A 20,576-nucleotide genomic window follows, 5' to 3' on the forward strand; every position below is an offset into this window, starting at 1 on the left:
CAGGTTCGCTCTTTGCTTCCCGATCCTCATCTGGAACCATGAGCATGGTCACATCTGCCATGTCATAGTAGGGTGTAAGGCGGTGCACATGGACGACCCTCTTATGATTCCTGTCAGAGCCAGGGTCTACCAGGTAGGTGACCGCCCCTTTTCTTTCTAGGATAGGGTAGGGTCCACTCCACTTACCTAGCAGAGCCCTCGGCGCCACAGGACCCAAACCCCACACCATCTGCCCTGGCTGGAACTCAACCATAGCAGCCTTTTAGCATTACCAGAGCTTCTGGAGCTCTAGGCTGGCATCAACGTTTTTGCTTGCTTTTTGCATGTACTCATACATCCTGGAGCAAAAGCCAAACACATAGTCCACTATATCTGCTACGGTTCTACAAGAGGTTTCTCCAATCCCTCCTTCACAAGGCACAGTGGTACCGACAGGAAACCCAAACAGAAGCTAAAATAAGGAGGACCCCACTCCTTTCTGTGGCCCTTTCCAATAGGCAAAAAGCAGGCATGGAAGTAAGACATCCCATCTTCTTTTGAGTGTTTCAGGAAGTCCAACGATCATGCCCTTCATGGTCTTGTTAAATCTTTCAACAAGGCCATTACACATAGCATAGTGGCTTTGGCCACACTGACCAGGACTTATGCAGCGGGGGATTGGAGGTCCCACATTTGGACCCCTAATTTTATGCCGTTCAATTGCAACACGCAGCTCGATGGCTCAACACAGTCCCTAGTTGGGAAATGCGGCTCTTGGCGGGAATGGTGGACGCTGGGTGTCTTCCAGAGCTGTTAATGGAGGAATCAGGTACACCGTTAGAGACTCCATATATTGTGCGACAGACGCCAGAGTATGGCAATGGTTTGTAGTGAGAGTACTTAAGCGCGCACCATTCCATAGGGAGATCCCAATCTGGATATTAAAACCAATCAGGCAGATGGCACTCAGTATGTCCTTCCGGGCATGGAGGGAGGGGGGATGCGAACAATAGGGTGAATTGTACCCAGATGAGACTTATCCCCTTTAAACATACCCGCAAAGAGTTTGGTCTAAGCCAGTGGCTATTTTTACAACATGCGTGCTTGGCAGACACAACTAAGCACACCTGGCCATGCTATCCGACAGCTCCACCGCATACTCAAACCCTTGAGATACTGTTAACGTATGGAGCGTGTTGACACCTAATTATGCATCTTTACAGAACAATGTGATCAAGTACAGTAGGCACTACACACGGGCCCGAGAGGCCTGGAATTTAGACTTTGACATTCCAATGGAAGATCAAGAATGGCAGCGGGCCTATGAACTAATATGCATGGTTTCTAGTAATGCCCATTTTCGACTGATACATTATAATTTTCTGCAAAGAACCTACTTAACGCCACAACACCTTCATCGAATGGTCGGGTCTTGCCCAGATATATACTTGCGCTGCAACACTGTGGGGTCTGATTTCTTACATTAAACATGGTCCTGCGATGAAATACACTCCTTCTGGCAACTAGCTGTCGAAGAAATGGTTCATACCACATAACTAAGTATTGAGCTGACACCCAAATGCTGTTTATTAGGCCTCTTTAGATGCCAGAAGGGCGCAAGATAACCTATACATTTGGTCAGTCGCCTATGGAACTGGCATGACGTAGAATTGCATTCACATGGCTGCCCCAGATTGCCCCAACGATTGCGCTCTGGCATAGAGATGGGCCTCTTCTTCTATGGCAGACACTTCTATCTCGGCTTATTCAGATTCTTCCCCGAAGATATCCAGAGTGTGTTGAATGCTTTGACGCTGCCTCTCTCGTCATCGAGCCTGATGATCGGGTAGAGTCGTCTTGGACTAAAACGACTTACAAGCATCACAGTCTTCCTTCTTGTGCTCCGGAGAGAGGCACAAGTTGCAAACTTGATGTACGTCGGTGCCAGGGTACTTGGCATGGCACCCAGGACAGAAATAGAATGGAGTCCATTCCATTTGCAGATGGCTGGCTCAAAGCAGCAAGGCCCGACGGTTGCCCACGAGGGTTTCTATCAAAAATGGAGAATTTGATGATCGATTTGAAACGCGGAGAACAGGGAAACGGGTACTGAAACAATACCGTTGAGGGTAGAGTGGACTGCGGGGAGCCCCAAGAGCGGTTTCGGAGCCCAGCAATACACATCCGAACCCGTTTGGGATAAAAAATAATCTAACAATGGAGTTGATGCCCATGCACACTATCACCAAAAGGTGGAGTCACCTTACCTCGTGACTGGAAAGACTTCTTCAAAGAAAAACAACTTGCAAACATCCAGACCCAACACAAGATGGCAGGAGTATGTAAAGCATGTGCATCTACAGCACACATGCCTCGAACAGAGGATTAATGGCCCCAAATCCCTGCTGTGGTATCTTGTCATGTTGTGGCTGAGTGTGCCATGTGATGTGACAGGCTATAGTGCTTGGTGTGATTTGGTCATTTTTGACAAGGTGGCGTGCTGAACGGTTAGGCAAATTTTGATTTTCTTTGTTTTTGGGATCGTGTGATATAGTGCAGTACCTACCGTATGATGTAAATAAATTACATTGCTAATATGCCATAAGGATGTGGGGTACGTGTCATAAGGGCCGAAGCCTTGCTGATTATATGCAGAATACCAGGTCTAGGAGGTCACTACTGACTAGGGCAGGTTAGCCGCTGCACAGGCCTTGGGCATTGATCCTATTGAGGATAATATGTGACGGGCACTGGTGACTGAGTTGGCTAGCAACAACGCTGGCCTCTGGTATTCATTACAAGCAGAGTAACAATACATGTCAATATTGACTGGAACTGGTTGGCAGCAGAGTTGACCTCTGGTTTTGAATATTTGCAGGATTTAAGGTACAGGGGTCACTACTGACTGGAGTTACTTAACAGGATAATAGGTCTCATGTAGCCATTACTGACTGAAGCTGGTTAGTATGATCACTAGTCCCAAGGTGCTACTAATGACTCAAGTTGGCTAGAATGATAACAGGTCCCAGGGGCCAGTACTAACAGGAGCTGACTAGTAGGCTTACATACAGGCCCAAGGGGCCACTACTGACTGGAGCTGGCTAAAAGAATAACAGGCCCAAGGGTGGTGGGGGTGCGAGTGGCACCAGTGACCGGAATTGGCTAGAAGCATTGACAACCTTTGGTGTTGATTAAATGCAGGATTCCAGGTCACAGGAGGCACTGCTGAATACAGCTAGCTAGCAGCAGTGGTGGCCTCTAGGAAGAAGGAATTGAGAAAGCATAACTGGATATACTGGTTTCTTTAACACCGATAATTGGTTACACATGAATGCCACAACGTGCATTGATATATTACATTACCAAATTACAATATTCTTATATTAATTTGATGTGTCTGTTCGCCTTAATATGCCTGCAAAGTTACATGATTCTAGTAGGGCCAGAACCATTTTATTTAGTGATGTCCATCTACACACTTTCCTGCATCTTGTAGTAAATTGAATATTGACAAGCAGAAGTGTTATTTCCAGAAACAGTGAATTCTGCAGCTTGTCTGTGTATCTTTTATGTGCACCTCACGGACTCCTCACATTCCTCTCGAAGGAAGACCCTGCCTCCTACTCATTAGTGTTGTTTCAGTAACTGTTTCTAGCACGTGTTTATGTTTCATTGACTTGTATTAGGAGCAAAGTGTATAAAAATACATTGTGTAGCATTAGCATTATATACTCCAACTTGCTTTAGGGTGGATGCTCTCGTCCATTGCAAAGACAATTGTCACTTGTTAATTTGCTTGGCCTTTTGCTATTTTTGCATTTAATGTATGATAGATTTGTTGGCCTCCCGATGTGTTGTGGTTTATTTTACATATCACAAGAGATGACGAGGAAAATGACAGTCCAGTATACACATTCTTCATATAAATCAACTCACTGTATACTGTTCCGGAGGTTCAGTCCCACAGACATTATCTCTAACTGAACACCCTAGGAAGCATGTGCTTTTCAAACTAGTTGCCCTCTGATGCGGCGTCCTCGCTATTGGATAAGTCAGTTTGTCCTGAATTTTAGGAGGGTTACCGTATCTAGTGCACTCTGTTAGGCGCGCTCACCTGTGGCAGTAAGATGGTAATAGGCACCTTATCTCCTATGCACGGTGCAGGGCTTTGAGTTACAGAGCTCCTCATGCGGTGGAGAAGATTAGGTCACATTTACCCATTTTCCCATATTTGGTCCTGATGAAATGCCAACAGATTGCTCCATGACTACACAAGGCATGAAAAAAGTTGACCTGAAGTATAGACCCCAGCTTACCAGCAGGTCCATAGGTGATCGACACTTTCACACAGTGATAGGGGCCATTAGTTCCTCAATTTCTTTGCTACTGTTTTTAATCTCAACATGGACCAGGAAGATCACATTAAATATATTGTGGCCAATGGTCGATAGTTGATCTTATATTCAGACTTTCACTAATCTCACATCTTATGACAAAACATCTGTCCTACCGGCGTACTTAATAAAAGATCTGTGACAAAGTGCCCTCTGGTGGTGCCCGCCAGGCATTGTAGCACCGGCCTGGTGAGGAGTATAGCCCAATGATGAAGCATGTCACCTTCAGGTGAGTGAACGCAACTTGTCTTAAAAGAACATGCTTCCTAGGGGGTCTGCGTTCAGTTACAGATAATGTCTCTGGGACGAACCTCCGGAACAGTATACTGTGATTTGACTGTTTTATTTTAACAAATGTACATAGCAGATATTGGCGCTTGCTCGTTTCACAAAAATGATCGGATACCTGCCTCCGAGCGCACTTCTTAAGACGAGTATGGGGTTATCATGTTGCTGCTACAAGCTCCTTACCTGTGCGAGTTATCGGGAACAATGCAGGGGCAGACCCAAACCAGACACACGTGGAGATCAATGACAAATACTGAAGAATTAACTTAGCTTCCGAGCTGGAGACGATTACTTATTTGGCCTTGAGAATAAAAGACACGTTTTTAGTATTCTGGCGACTCATGACCATAAAAAACAAAGGTTATAAATTCAATATTGTGTCAAATACTTAAAAATGGAACTGGATGCGCTCAATCGGAAGTTGTCCCAGGTCATGCGTGACACCTTCCACCACTATTGCTTATGGGACTTGTAGTTTTGTTTTTCTCATTAAAAGGATGGGCTCTAAAGTCCCAGTGTTCTAAGCGATGTTGGTCAAAATCAGAGGCCTGACGGAGGATGAAGCATGACTGCTCTGCTTAGCAGTGAGATGACTGACAGTTCCCCAGCCCTTCCATTCTTTGACCTACAAAGGCTTGTTGGCCGTTCATATTTTTTTGCAACGAGAAAGAAACTTTTATTGCAGCTAGTGTCAACTGAAGAGATAAAACCCCTGGGCGTGTTTAATTAACTACTGACAAACATGAACAATCAAGAACATGAGTTTCTGGAAAACTATCAAGCACCCAATCAGAATCAGCCGCCCTTCACACCCAGGAATTCTTGAGGCTTTGGATAGGATGAATTGCACGTGGCATAAGAGGAACACTACATCGACTCAAAGCTCACTTCTCAGGGATGTACTGAACTGCCAGCCTCATGGCACACTTAGCCAGCTCTTCACCTCCTCCTCAAACTGTTGACCAGCTAACAGGGCAAATGAGCCTGCAGCAAAGCATCGCTGGCTTGGTTCCACACTGGACCAGGCAAGGTGGTCAACTCCATACTCCTCCAAGTCAGCAAGCACTCTGGTCGAGCCAGTCCTAACCCCACATGAATGTTCCCCATCACAACTATTTTAATGGTACTAAGTTATGTTTCTGCTAAATGATTGAGTCAAAAATTGAAAGGGTTTACTTTGAAGTGCTGAAAGAAAAATCATGAAGTTTTTCAATATTTCTGAGTCTGCCACAGTACACAGGAGCATTTTTTCTCTACAGCAGCAAATCATGTATGTGCCCTGTAGAAAGCACGTTTGAATGAAACATGGAAGGCATTGCAGCCAAAGATCTGTGCAACATCATAGCAGAGTACAAGATAACTTGTGTTATTATTCCAGCAGAAAGAAATGCCATTCCTAATGTGTACGTCATTTTAAAGACGGTGCCAGGAAACGTATGGTCAGTGTTGTTCTTCTGCAGTTAAAAGACTATCTCCATTAATGTGCCAGGAAATAAAACACTATGAGAAATCCTACTCTATGGAAGGGTGCTGCCTGCCGCTGTGTTGCAGTTTACTTATAACATAATCTATAATGTAATTATACATGGATACTCCAGGGCACTGCCTGCTATCGGGTCTGCACACAGCAGTCTGGAGCCACTCAGGAAGGAGGTAAGCTCTTCATTTCATCTTAAGCCCTTAGGTTACATTCACAGCCTGATAGATCCGGATAACTTTATCCTCGCTCTAACTGCACAGACCAGATAGACGTAGCCCATCATAGTCTGTGTTGTGTGCTGGGTGATGCCTGCCATCTTATTAACATTGGCGGGAGGATGAAGCTCTGATAGCAGCTGCTACAAGAAGAGCAGAGAAACAGGACCACAGATCGCCACAGAGTGGCAACTGCCCAGAAGCTGAAGAAAGAACTCTGGAACAGCAAACCTCCTGCACCCTGGAGATTCTCCAGGGTAAGCAAATGATGGTAATGAAATGCAAACTGCAGCATTAAGGTCACACACTACAACATCATTCCCTTTAAACCAAAGGTAACAACCTACAAGAAAAAACAAAACAAAGAACAACAAAACTAGAAAATGTATTTTCAAATGCGGCAAAAGAGAAACAGTTAATACAAATGAACAATATTAAACTTTGTTGGTACCTTAGTAATGTGCTTACTTCTCGGCTTCACTCCATCTGCAGCAATAACGCTCTGAAAGGAGAAATTTCTGCTGTGAGTCTCAGAGTCTTCAGTATTACTGGTCTTAGTCACGAAGACTGTGGTGTTGGAAGATAGCGCGTCCTCCTTCACCCGGTCTACGACTTTGCAATATTGTCTGTAAATCTGCATTAATCTCTTGTAATATATAATAAAATATTTTGAGGCGCTTCACTCTGTGGCTCTTCAATTGGCCATTTTATAAACAACTTACACTCCTTCCACAAATCTCTTGGGACAACAATTAACAAATTTAAACTCAGCTCTCGACCACCCCGCCTGGACCGACAGGCCTCATCTCACTGCATCCCTCCTGGAGAGGCCCCACATTCTGTGAACCACCCAAACACAGGACAGGCCTCACCTCATCTGCACCCCTGGACAGGCCTCACCTCATCTGCACCCCTGGACAGGCCTCACCTCCTCTGCACCCCTGGACAGGTCTTACCTCCTCTGCACCCCTGGACAGGCTTCCACTCTGCTGCACCCCTGGACAGACCTCTCCTCCTCTGCACCCCTGGACATGCCTCACTTCCTCTGCACCCCTGGACAGGCCTCACCTCATCTGCACCCCTGGACAGGCCTCACCTCCTCTGCACCCCTGGACAGGCCTAACCTCCTCTACACCCTCTGGACAGGCCTCACCTCCTCTGCTCCCCCTGGACAGGCCTCTCCTCCTCTGCACCCCTGGACAGGCCTCACCTCCTCTGCACCCCTGGACAGGCCTCATCTCCTCTGCACCCCTGGACAGGCCTCAGCTCCTCTGCACCCCTGGACAGGCCTCACCTCCTCTGTCCCTGGACAGGCCTCATCCCCTTGCACCCCTGGACAGGCCTCACCTCCTCTGCACCCCTGGACAGACGTCACCTCCTCTGCACCCCTGGACAGGCCTCACCTACTGCACCCTGGACAGGCCTCAGCTCGACTGCACCCCTGGGCAGGCCTCACCTCCTCTGCACCCCTGGACAGGCCTCACCTCCTGTGCACTCCTGGACAGACCTCACCTCTTCTGCCCCCCTGGGCAGGCCTCACCTCTTCGGCACCCCTGGACAGGCCTCACCTACTCTACACCCTCTGGACAGGCCTCATCTCCTCTGCTCCCCCTGGACAGGCCTCGCCTCCTCTGCATCCCTAGACAGGCCTCTCCTCCTCTGCACCCCTGGACAGGCCTCACCTCCTGTGCACTCCTGGACAGACCTCACCTCCTCTGCACCCCTGGACAGGCCTCACCTCCTCTGCACCCCTGGACAGGTCTTACCTCCTCTGCACCCCTGGACAGGCTTCCACTCTGCTGCACCCCTGGACAGACCTCTCCTCCTCTGCACCCCTGGACAGGCCTCACCTCTTCTGCCCCCCTGGACAGGCCTCACCTCTTCTGCCCCCCTGGGCAGGCCTCACCTCTTCGGCACCCCTGGACAGGCCTCACCTACTCTACACCCTCTGGACAGGCCTCATCTCCTCTGCTCCTCCTGGACAGGCCTCACCTCCTCTGCACCCCTAGACAGGCCTCTCCTCCTCTGCACCCCTGGACAGGCCTCACCTCCTCTGGACCCCTGGACAGGCCTCACCTCGTCTGTCCCTGGACAGGCCTCAGCTCCTCTGCACCCCTGGACAGGCCTCACCTACTGCACCCTGGACAGGCCTCAGCTCGTCTGCACCCCTGGGCAGGTCTCACCTCCTCTGCACCCCTGGACAGGCCTCACCTCCTCTGCACTCCTGGACAGACCTCACCTCCTCTGCACCCCTGGACAGGCCTCACCTCCTCTGCACCCCTGGACAGGTCTTACCTCCTCTGCACCCCTGGACAGGCTTCCACTCTGCTGCACCCCTGGACAGACCTCTCCTCCTCTGCACCCCCGGACAGGCCTCACCTCTTCTGCCCCCCTGGACAGGCCTCCCCTCTTCTGCCCCCCTGGGCACGCCTCACCTCTTCGGCACCCCTGGACAGGCCTCACCTACTCTACACCCTCTGGACAGGCCTCATCTCCTCTGCTCCCCCTGGACAGGCCTCGCCTCCTCTGCACCCCTAGACAGGCCTCTCCTCCTCTGCACCCCTGGACACGCCTCACCTCCTCTGCACCCCTGGACAGGCCTCACCTCCTCTGTCCCTGGACAGGCCTCAGCTCCTCTGCACCCCTGGACAGGCCTCACCTCCTCCGCACCCCTATACAAGCGTCACTTCCTCTGCACCCCTGGACAGGCCTCACCTACTGCACCCTGGACAGGCCTCAGCTCGTCTTCACCCCTAGGCAGGCCTCACCTGCTCTGCACCCCTGGACAGGCCTCACCTCCTCTGCACCCGTGGGCAGGCCTCACCTCCTCTGTCCCCCTGGACAGGTCTCACCTTCTCTGCACCCCTGGACAGGCCTCACCTCCTCTGCACCCATGGGCAGGCCTCACCTCCTCGGCACCCCTTGACAGGCTTCCACTCTGCTGCCCCCCTGGACTGGCCTCTCCTCCTCTGCACCCCTGGACAGGCCTCACCCCTTCTGCCCCCCTGGACTGGCCTCTCCTCCTCTGCACCCCTGGACAGGCCTCACCTCCTCTGCCCCCCTGGACAGGTCTCACCTCCTCTGCACCCCTGGGCAGGCCTCACCTCCGCAGCCCCTGGACAGGTCTCAGCTATTCTGCACCCCTGGACAGGCCTCACCTCCTCTGTCCCTGGACAGGCCTCACCCCATTGCACCCTTGGACAGGCCTCACCTCCTCTGCACCCCTGGAAGGGCCTCACCTCCTCTGCACCCCTGGACAGGCCTCACCTCTTATGCACCCCTGGACAGACCTCACCTCCTCTGTACCCCTGGACAGGCCTCACCTCCTCTGCACCCGTGGGCAGGTCTCACCTGCTCTGCACCCCTGGACAGGCCTCACCTCCTCTGCAACCATGGACAGGCCTCACCTGCTCTGCACCCCGGGACAGGCCTCTCCTCCTCTGCACCCCTGGACAGGCCTCTCTTCCTCTGCACCCCTGGACAGGCCTCTCTTCCTCTGCACCCCCTGGCCAGGCCTCTCTTCCTCTGCACCCCGGGACAGACCTCTCCTCCTCTGGACCCCTGGACAGGCCTCTCCTCCTCTGTCCCTGGACAGGCCTCACCTCCTTTGCACCCCTGGACAGGCCTCACCTCCTCTGGACCCCTGGACAGGCCTCTCCTCCTCTGCACCCCTGGACAGGCCTCACCTCCTCTGTCCCTGGACAGGCCTCACCTCCTTTGCACCCCTGGACAGGCCTCACCTCCTCTGGACCCCTGGACAGGCCTCTCCTCCTCTGCACCCCTGGACAGGCCTCACCTCCTCTGTCCCTGGACAGGCCTCACCTCCTTTGCACCCCTGGACAGGCCTCACCTCCTCTGCACCCCTGGACAGGCCTCACCTCCTCTGCACCCCAGCACAGGCCTCACCTCCTCTGCACCCCTGGACAGGCCTCACCTCCTCTGCACCCCTGGACAGGCCTCACCCCCTCTGCACCCCTGGACAGGCCTCTCCTACCTGATCAGAAACCTTTCCAGGCTCTCTCCTCCCCCTGGGGGGCTGGGAGGGGTCTGTGAGAGTCTGAAGATGAACCACCACTGGGGGGGGTCTGTAGATGGAGGTCGCTGCTCACCAGACAGGGCTCCTTCCTCCTCTGCAGCAGGCTGGACACACAAGGAGAGGCTGGAAGTGATGTCACCATCGCTGCCGATGCTGTCTCTGCCACCGCTGACCCGGAGGAGGAAACTCTTCTCCCTTTATGTGCTCAGTGGAGTTCATCAGCAGGCGAGGATCGCCCTCTGGTGGCCGCTGTCGGAACCACCATCTCCAGGCTACAGCAGTGAATACATTTCACACAAACAAGCATTTACACCTGTAAAGACCTGGGATTTCAGATGTCACAGACGGGAATGGTTTTAAGGGTCAGACAGGTCAAGTACAGGGCCTCACACTTGGTTGCTGCTGTAGAAAAGTATTTATAGCTTCACTTCAGGTGAGCATCTTCCAAACACTGATGTAAAGGACTTGAGAGTGTTTACAGAAAGGTGACAACTGGCAGTGGCTCTGTATTTCAATGAATACATCTGTACTTCAATGAATATACCTGTATTTCAATGAATATATCGGTATTTTAATGAATATATGAGTATTTAGGTCAGTTTTGCAATTAAACTGGACAGCTTATTTATTCTTTTAAATAATTTATTTGCAGTTTTTCAAATCCACAACGTGCTGGATAGCAAAGTAAACAGAGATAAATACCATGGAGTTAACATGCTAATGACAAGGTCAGCTCGTCATGGAGTGCCCATTCATTTCAATGGAAATTTACAGGTAATCGTTGGATGCCATAGCATCCAAGTGGTTAAGACACCAGATCAGTGACAATGAGGCATAGGTCATGTGTCAAAGTGACAATTGAAGGAGCTTATTTCTAATTTTCCTATGCCTGTGACTTTTTCCTTATATTTAATACGGTTTTATATCCTCGAACAAGATTGAATTGTAGGTTCTAATTAGGTTTTGAGTTTCTGGTGTAAGAGCACAACCTAAAATATTAAGACACCGGCCTCTTCCAGGCTTTGTTGTTTTGTTTACAGTAACCACCATCCTCTCTCAACAAAGATTCACTGACAAAAAATAAAGCAATTTATCTTTGAAACAACTCATTCGTGGAGAAGCGTGGCTCAGTGGTTAGAGGCGGCAGACCTGGAAGCTGAGATCAGCCATGGACCAGGGTTCGATTCCCCGCCTCGGCGGGTATTGTGCTCAAAATTCCACGGACTCGACAATTCTCGCTCCGGTGCCTACTCGACTGACGGGGTCACACTCTGCGACTCTGGGCAATAGCTTGCTTAATCTCCACTACGGCCCCTCGCGGCGGGATGCCTGGTTTTCACCTTGTGGATACCCTGCCGGGGTATCTCACAGGGGAATACCAGGACGGGTTCCCTAAGCAAGCGCCTTGAGACCTTCGGGTGATTCGTGCGCTATATAAATCGAAATACATTTACATACATTTACATTCCTAAGATAGAGATATCAAGTATGAACCAGAAATTTCTCACACAGTTTGCATTGTATCATAAAAATGAGTGGGTGTTACAGGTCTGAAGAACTGGGGAGGGGCATTTGAGTACTGGAAAATATTCTACTCCTTCACATAGGCCCCTATATCATCGTACGCTCGTCATCAATACACCACTGATTAGTGAGTGCGTCAACTCTTTGTAGCATTGTCATGCAAGCAGTCTTGAATGTCTCAACAGCAACATTAGTTCGGACGTGCATACATCAGAGCTCTCAAACCTCACCCATCATGAGTGACACTCACACATTTGGAGGTCGGTCTGAAGTGTCACTCAAACCTGGTTCATTCTTCCAAAACATGGGGATTAACTAGAACTTCACACGTGACTATTCGGCACAGAGCAGACCCTCTGTCCCACATTTTAGTGGCAAAACTTATATTTCACCATGAGTATTGCACACAGTTCAGTGGAATGTTAAATTGAATGTCAATTTTAGTGAGACTTGGTTGTTAATTTGATCACTTTACATTTCTTCTGATCATGGCTATAAATTCAGTAATGTCTCTTCCTTTGGAATTGTCAAAGTCAAATGTTAAGTGACACCACTCCCTGTGTCTTTTTTAAATATCTAATTTTTTTATTGACTTTTCATACACAATGAGCATTTAACAGGGATTGAAGTTTATCAATTCAGCAGAGTCCAAGATACTGTGTAAACTAGAACTGGTGAGACGACATTGATAACAGGAAAAATGATAAATAAAATAACATTTCCAGATAGAGGTGATGTGTCCTAGAAGATCCCGCAGAAGATCAGGGAGGGAGGACGAGGGGGAACAGGAGGGGAAGGGACCTGGAAACAGGAGAGAAAAGTCAGGGTGCCAGGACCCATGGTCGCCCCCCAAAAAACCAACTCCCACTACGAAGGCAGCCAGCTTACTCGTACCATGGGGATTTAAATCCTGGAATATTTACATTTTGTGAAGCAAGGTCTGAGGGGCCATGAATTGCGGTGCCACCCCTAGGTTGGTCATCAAGGTATCCCAAACGGAGCCCAGTAGCACAAAGTACTGTACAGTCCACAGGAAATGCAAAATGTCACAGGCGAGTGCGCTACACCATCAGCACCTCCAGCACTTGGAATCGTCTGCCATATGTGCTTTATAGATCCACTCCGGCGTCCAGTGCCAGTGATGTAGGAACTTGAAATAACTGATTTCAACCTGACCTCCTGGAGGAAACTACCATGATCTTTCCAAAGGTCATGGGAGTCCTGCTCAGAGAGTGAGAGGCCCAACCTCTACTCCAGCAAACAGCATAGATTGTAGGCAGCAGTGCTTTAAAAAAGACTGTCCACAGCTGTAACATACAATTCCACCTTAGGGCCTGATTCTGATGTGGTCAGGAAGGCCTCCTAACGGCATTTGCTATGTCCAAATCGGATCGGGAACGTGTCTTACCAATTGAGGGCCCTATTACGATGCGATTAGGAAAGCATTCCCACCTCGGGCCCGATTAAGATGAGGTTAGGAACATAGGCTCCCATTGACGTCAATGGGAATCCAACCAAATCATATCTGGAAGCATCCCAACGCATCATACTCGGCTGGTTGGACTCTCCCGATCAGATTTGGTTGGAAACCATTCCCAAACCCATTTGGTCTGGAAGCTTTCCACACCGCATCAGAATCGGGCCCATAGTGTCCTTGAATCCTTTCCGCATCAGATTATAACTCAACATTGGGACAGTCTTAAGATCATAAGGGGGAGCACCCAGCATGTGTCGCAGGCTATGCATAGGCTGTCGATACTGTCAGTGATGCGATTGTGGCAGCCCACAATCACGCATGAGTGTAGCAAAGGGGGCCAACTCACCGTCCCCTACTATATCGTCAACAGATCGTTTCTCTCTGGCCCTCCACTGTGTAATGGGAGTTCAGATCATACTTGGCCCCAAGCAGCTCCTTGAGAAGAGCAGGGGTCAGCAATGCGTTATACGTCTGAGCCAGGTGAAACTCAAGGTCAGTCAACCAACACTGTTATGCCTCACAGTGGCACTTATAGGCAGCCAAATCGTTCATCGGCCTTCCTGTCCTCCCACAGCACCTGTGCAGAGGAGATGGACCCAGCGTTCTCCTCCAAGTACTGGCTCAGATATTGTAACCGTCTGTGTTTGTTTTCAGGGGCTTTATACTATGCTGTGTACATACGCCAACGGGCCTGAGGGGTTTTCAACAATCAAAGTTTATGGTCGAGTAGCAGAATATCATGATCAGAGGTACTGTTTGGGAGGATCAAGGCGTAAACGTTTACAATGGACGTAGGAGGTGAAAGTATAGTCCACGTCCCTCGGGTGCGTCAATCACCCTGGATCCATCAAGGCATGATCATCAATAATGTCAGAGAGGATGAACCGGTCTCGGGGCTGCCTGGTCGTATGGTTTCTGGACTTGTCAAGGTGCCATATTCCAGCACATCCCTCATTAATACCCTGCCTCTTCCAAAGGAGAGAAGGAGTTTGGTCAGCCGCCGGGGCATAGATAGAGCCCACACACAAAGATACATTGAGAATCTGAACCTTGGCAAATATATATCAGCCGGGGGGTCCCGCCATGTCTGCAGTGTGCAAACCCCCAGGGATTTGTGAAAACAGATGTCCAACCCACTCTCCCCCTGTTCCAAAGGAGTAGATGGCTGTGTAAGGGTAGTCTGGATCCGGCTGGCATGTAGTACCGTACTCATCCAATCCCTTCTGAATGTATCATGTTCAATAGGTGACAGGTGTGTGTCCTGGAGCAATGCTACATCAAGGCGGTGCATCTACTGAAATGAAAGGATTTTCTGTCTCTTGATAAAATATGTCAGGCTGTTGACATTAAGGGACATATTTACAAGGAAATGGTGGAGCACGGCGTTGGCCTCCTTGGCTTAACGCTACGCTCTCCACTTCTGAAATGCAGGGCTACACCGTATTTACAAGAATACGGTGCAGCCCTGCATTTCTCCCTGTGCTGGTGCTGAATTTAGCTGCCTAGCGCCAATGCAGACAGTCTTGCATCATAGTGCAAGGGGGCCTGCGTTGAGGGGAACAGGCCTGACAAGTACCACGCATCAGGGGTTAGAGTAACACGTTTCAATGTGGTGGTCCTCATCACCGTATTGAAATGCAAAGTCACACATTTTTATGGCTTCCTGAGCTGTCAAGTGCTGGAGCGCTGCTATAATAATTAGAAGTCAAAGTGAGCAAAGCTGGCAGCGCACATTCAGGGGTTCTGGTTTAGCTACATTCAGGCATGTTATGTATGTCGTTATGTTAAGTTCATTTCTATAGCGCATGACTCACCCGGGGGCATCTCAGCGCTCGCCTAGAAATTTGGCCCGAGGACTGAAAGTCAGAACAGAGTTAGAACAGGAATGCTTTTAGTTGTTTCCTAAAGGTGCAGTATATGAACATTTTGTTTAGGGACAGCAGTAGTTTATTCAAGTATCTTGGGGCCAGATGCGAAAAAGCTTTTCCACCAGTCTGACTCAAACGTATACGAGGAACCTGTAGAAGGCCTAGAGTACTGGATCTAAGATTTCTGTTCGGTGTATGCAAGGTGAGTTTCTTTTGTAGATATTAAGGGCCTCTGCCATTCAGCGCATTGTAAGTGAGACAACAGATTTTGAAAAAGGATCTCTTCCTTACAGGTAACCAAAGCAGCTCTCTCAGCAAGGGAGCAGAAGGGGAGCCAGCAGGGCGGTTCAGTAACATTCTGGCCGCCGTGTTCTGAATCACTTGTAATTTAGTAAGCAGGGTCTCTCCCACTTCCGCCAACAGAGTATTACCATAGTCTAATTGGCTGATGACCATGGCTTGAACTAAGGTTCTGCGGTGATTAGTGGGCAAGTAGGGAAGAATTTTGCAGAGTAAACGCGTACTATAGTAGCAGGAGCTAGTAGTGACAGCAATGTGGTCTTTCATGGTTAATGACTGATCTAATTTTAGGCCTAGATTTTTACACATGTTTTAGGAACAGGAGCTGGTCCCAATTGTGAGGGCCACCATTCATCAGACCAGCTAGCTAAGGCTTTCCCCGTTAGCATGACCTCGGTTTTGCCAGGATTCAACCTGAGGCAGTTTTGTGTCATCCAGCTAGAGATTACAAGCATTCCGCTGGAGAACCGCAATTTCTCTGCTTCTATCTTTGGGCCAATAGTAAATATAAGCTGAGTATCATCAGCATATGAAATGATCTCAAAACCTAGCTGTTCTACAATTTTTTCCAACAGATATGGCCCTAGCACGATAGTTTGCGTTCTGTCTGACAAAGTTTTGCAACCACTTCAAGGCTGTCCCTTGAATGTCACAGGAAGCTAGTCTCTCCGCGAGCACTAAATGTGAGATGGTATCAAAAGCCACGGAGAGATCAAGAAGGGTCAGTATCCTCCAATGTCTATTTTCTGTCTGAGCGAGTCAGTTACAGTCTCGGTACTGAAGCCCGGTTGAAACCCGGATTGTGATTGATCCAGAATTTCGTTGGACTCCAGGCATAGACTTAGTTGCTTGTTAATTATACTTTCCAGCATCTTGCCCAATAAGGGTAGTAAAGAAATAGGGTGGTAGTTGCTGAGTTCTTGGGGATCCGCAGTCTGTTTCTTCAATATTGGACGTACGAATGCTTCCTTCCATGTTATTGGAATGGTAGAAACTGAAAATTGGGTGTCTAAAGAGATTCTGGGCGCTCATGTACAATTTACACACAATTTGTTATGAACCCACAGTATCCTGACATTTGCTATGTATCGCTGTGCCTTCAGAAAAGGAGAGTGTACACCCAATCCCTCCTATTAAATCAATCAGAAGATTGAATGCAATTTTAACAGTTTCCCGAAGCACAAGCCAAATAACATATAAATTGACAATACAAAAGAATATACAGATTGATCTCCAAATTATTGTGCTTGTCTTGTGTCTATATTCCTTTTCACTTGATCAAAGTCTTCCACTCCCTTATGCCAACGCATTTCGTCGTCATTGGGTGTGTACCCACGACTTCCTCAGGGCTTATGTATCCTGTAAGCTCCAGATTACTGTCCCTCGCTGTTGCAAGAAGTAGGTTGTCTTTCCCAGGGTAAGAGTCCCTTTCATACTTTAAAAACTTTTTTCAATATCCGATTTTTCACCATGTAAATCCGCTGATTAAATCAAACAGTCGGCTTAAAATATTTCTCCGGCTTGTCTCCCAAGGTTCAATTACTCATCTCGTACATTGACATTGCTCCGATTCTATCCTTATATTAGAGAAATGACGAAAATGCGGAACCAATCCTTCCGCCTAGATCCTCAGGTCCCTGCAGTACGGGCAACCTGTAACTCTCCTCGCTCGGCATCTTGTGAAATCACATACTATAGTAGCAGGAGCTAGTAGTGGCAGCAATGTGGTCTTTCATGGTTAATGACTGATCTAATTTTAGGCCTAGATTTTTAACACATTGTTTAGGAACAGGAGCTGGTCCCAATTGTGAGGGCCACCATTCTTCAGACCAGCTTGCTGAGGCTTTCCCCGTTAGCATGACCTCGGATTTTCCAAGATTCAACTGGAGGCAGTTCTGTGTCATCCAGCTAGAGATTACAAGCATTCTGCTGGAGAACCGCAATTTCTCTGCTTCTATCTTTGGGCCAATAGTAAATATAAGCTGAGTATCATCAGCATATGCAATTATCTCAAAACCTAGCTGTTCTACAATTTTTTCTAACAGATATGGCCCTAGCATGATAGTTTGTGTTCTGTCTGACAAAGTTCTGCAACCACTTCAAGGCTGCCCCTTGAATGCCACAGGAAGCTAGTCTCTCCGCGAGCACTAAATGTGAGATGGTATCAAAAGCAGCGGAGAGATCTAGAAGGATTAGTACTACCGATCCTCCAATGTCTATTTTCTGTCTGAGTGAGTCAGTTACAGCGAGCATGGCAGTCTCTGTACTGAAGCCAGGTTGAAACCCGGATTGTGATTGATCCAGAATTTCGTTGGACTCCAGGCATAGACTTAGTTGCTTGTTAATTATACTTTCCAGCAGCTTGCCCAATAAGGGTACCAAAGAAATAGGGTGGTAGTTGCTGAGTTCTCGGGGATCCGCAGTTTGTTTCTTCAATATTGGACGTACGAATGCTTCCTTCCATGTTATTGGAATGGTACCTGATTGTATTGAATAATTATTGATATTTAGAATTGCTGGCACGCACCGATTGGCTAATAGGGCCACTGTCTTTGGAGGACAAAGATCTTGGGGTGAGCCAGATTTTGAGAAGCAGAGAGCATTGGAAACTTCCTCAAGCGTGGTTAACTCGAAACAATCTAAGGTGCTAGCTGCCATTTTTTCTAAGCCCTCTGTTCTAGTAGAGGCTTCAAGGTCTTGAGAGGTGATCGATGAAAAGTTAGCATAAATATTAATTATCTTTTCTTGAAAATAAATTGCTAACGAATTACAAAAATCTTGGATTTCCATAGGCAATTGTCTACAGACATGAAGAGATACGAAGTCTTTTACTATATTAAAAATGGCCTTTGGGACGTTACTTATTATGAAAAACAGTGGTCCATAGGATTAAGTTTTCACAAAGACAAATGCAAATATAGACTCCAATTAGTACTATATTGACAAGTTTTTCAGTACCCAGCCGGGTCTGAAATTTTATTTCAAATATAAACAAATTTAAAAGACCATCAAGGAGGTCTAATGTGACAGTTGATAGGGTACAAGCCTGTACCTATCCGAAAGTACACTCAAAAAGAATTCAAAGGTAGGAAGAGAGCATAAAAAGGAGGGTAAAGAATATCAGGCAAAAAGAACAGCGGAGCCAATTGTCCCTTGCATCAATAGCATATTAGCACGGCAAGTTCAGACAACCAATTCATGTAACAGTGTAAACACAATGGGAAAGTTACAGAATCGGAGTAAGTGGGACGTTACTGGCACGTTCAATTTGGTTAATAATAAATAGACGTCTGGCTGATTTTAAATTCAGATTACAGCTAGACAAGAATTGTTTAGACCGTAGTTTGTTTTGTGGGTCTTTACTAACTCGCCAAAGTCTCTCCAATCTCTTGCATTTGGATTTTTCAATCTTTAGCTCCAAAGTGCACCAGGGGGCTGATGGTGGACATTGGGGGGAATCCAAAACTGTCACAAAGGCGGTATTAAATTCTTCCAACATCGTAGGAGCATCCTTATCCTTCTTTTGTGATTCCAGGTGAAAATCCTCATTTAAGGCTTCTACAGAAAGATTTCGCCAAGGTCTTGCGCCACTTGTTTTTTCCCTGCACTTAAGTCTGAGCTCTTAGAGCATGGCTGTTGGATAGAATGATCGGTCCAAGTGAGAGTCTGGGAGGTTACAGGTTAGATGATCAATATTAGAAAAGATTAGGTCTAGCAAGTGGCCAGCTGGATGAGTTGGGCCTGTAACTCTTTGGGTGAGTTTAATCATGTCAAGAGTAGAGAGGAGTTCATTATCCTCAGGGTTCGTATGATTTTCACCATGAAAATTAAAATCCCCCAACAAAAGAAATGTATTTGAGGAGAGCACATGTATAGCAATTAGATCTATCAGTTGGTCCGTGAAATTGGTCTTAGGAGAGCTCTTCCGGGGAACCCTCCCTGCTCCCGGGACCGACGTTACAGAGCCAACCTAGGTCTGCTGCCGATGCCAGACACAATTCTGCCCTCCTCCTGCTGGGCCATGGCTGACCAGGGGAAGGTAGGACAATAGGTTTCCTGTCACAGGGAGGTCGCTCCCCACACTGCAACAGTATCACCTGTCTGCCCGTGTCTCCCAGCTCGCTGCTGTTGCCTCGGACAAGAGTTCAAGGCCCTCCTCCACCCGCAGGCTACCACCTGTGCCTCATCCCTGGTGGCCAGTGGTAGGTTGCTTTGCGTAAGGATTTTTTTAAAGCACTCGCTACTTTAACAGAGCCAGTTTCCAAGCACTCAAAGTGTTTACCGATAAGAGACTAAGGGCCAGATGTAGGAAGCTAAATACCGGTCGGTAATGGCCAAAAATCGGTGAATTTTCCGTTACAGACCGGTATTTAGCCCTTTCCAATGTAGGAGGCTGTAAATAAGGATTCGGTAATTTACCGATTCGTTATTTTAAGGAATCAGTATAATACTGATTCCTTATTTTAAGGAATCAGTAAATTACCAAATCCTTAAAACCTATGTAGGTAGCACCTAAGTGAGTGCATTTTTGCTTTAAGGATTCTCTATTTACCACCAACTACAAGTTGGTGGTAAATACCGAATACCACATGTGCACACATGCATGATTCAGGGATGTAACAGGGTGTCAATGTGACACTCTGCCACCCTTGAATATGCTCCCGCTATTACCAATTCGGTATTTACTGAATCGGTAATAGTGAATGGCTTCCTATTCATTCCAGGGCCATAGGAATAAATGGGAAAGTATTCCTCATTACCAAATCGGTATTACTGATTCGGTAATAAGGAATATTACCGAATCGGTATATTTAACCTATTTTTTACCTACATCATATTTACCGATTCTTAAATACCGAATCGGTAAAATTCGGTATTTAAGAATCAGTAAATTGAGATTACCTACATCGGGCCCTAAAGGTATAATAAGGAGATAGCGATGCCTAAGATTTTATTTCATACCAATCAAGTTACTTCCTGTGTAGACTTGGCTCACCAAATGCAGCAATAGCATG

At 47.9% G+C, this 20,576-nt stretch overlaps 1 protein-coding gene and 1 long non-coding RNA gene across 3 annotated transcripts in view; both read right to left on the bottom strand.

The window, feature by feature from the left end:
• The window catches only part of LOC144806546 (uncharacterized), a 58,573-nt gene extending 48,077 nt beyond the window's left edge, over positions 1 to 10,496 (bottom strand). The window contains exons 1-3 of the long non-coding RNA XR_013605828.1: positions 10,351 to 10,496; positions 6,808 to 6,858; positions 4,845 to 4,962 (exon numbers count right to left, since the gene is read on the bottom strand). This is a non-coding gene — a long non-coding RNA (uncharacterized LOC144806546). The remainder of the gene's footprint in view (positions 1 to 4,844; positions 4,963 to 6,807; positions 6,859 to 10,350) is intronic.
• LOC144806550 (uncharacterized) overlaps positions 1 to 20,576 on the bottom strand; it is a 365,216-nt gene that overhangs the window by 288,797 nt on the left and 55,843 nt on the right. The gene's annotated exons all lie outside the window — the stretch shown is intronic.

Source organism: Lissotriton helveticus, assembly GCF_964261635.1.
Source record: "Lissotriton helveticus chromosome 1_1 unlocalized genomic scaffold, aLisHel1.1 SUPER_1_unloc_84, whole genome shotgun sequence".
Lineage (NCBI taxonomy): Eukaryota > Metazoa > Chordata > Amphibia > Caudata > Salamandridae > Lissotriton > Lissotriton helveticus.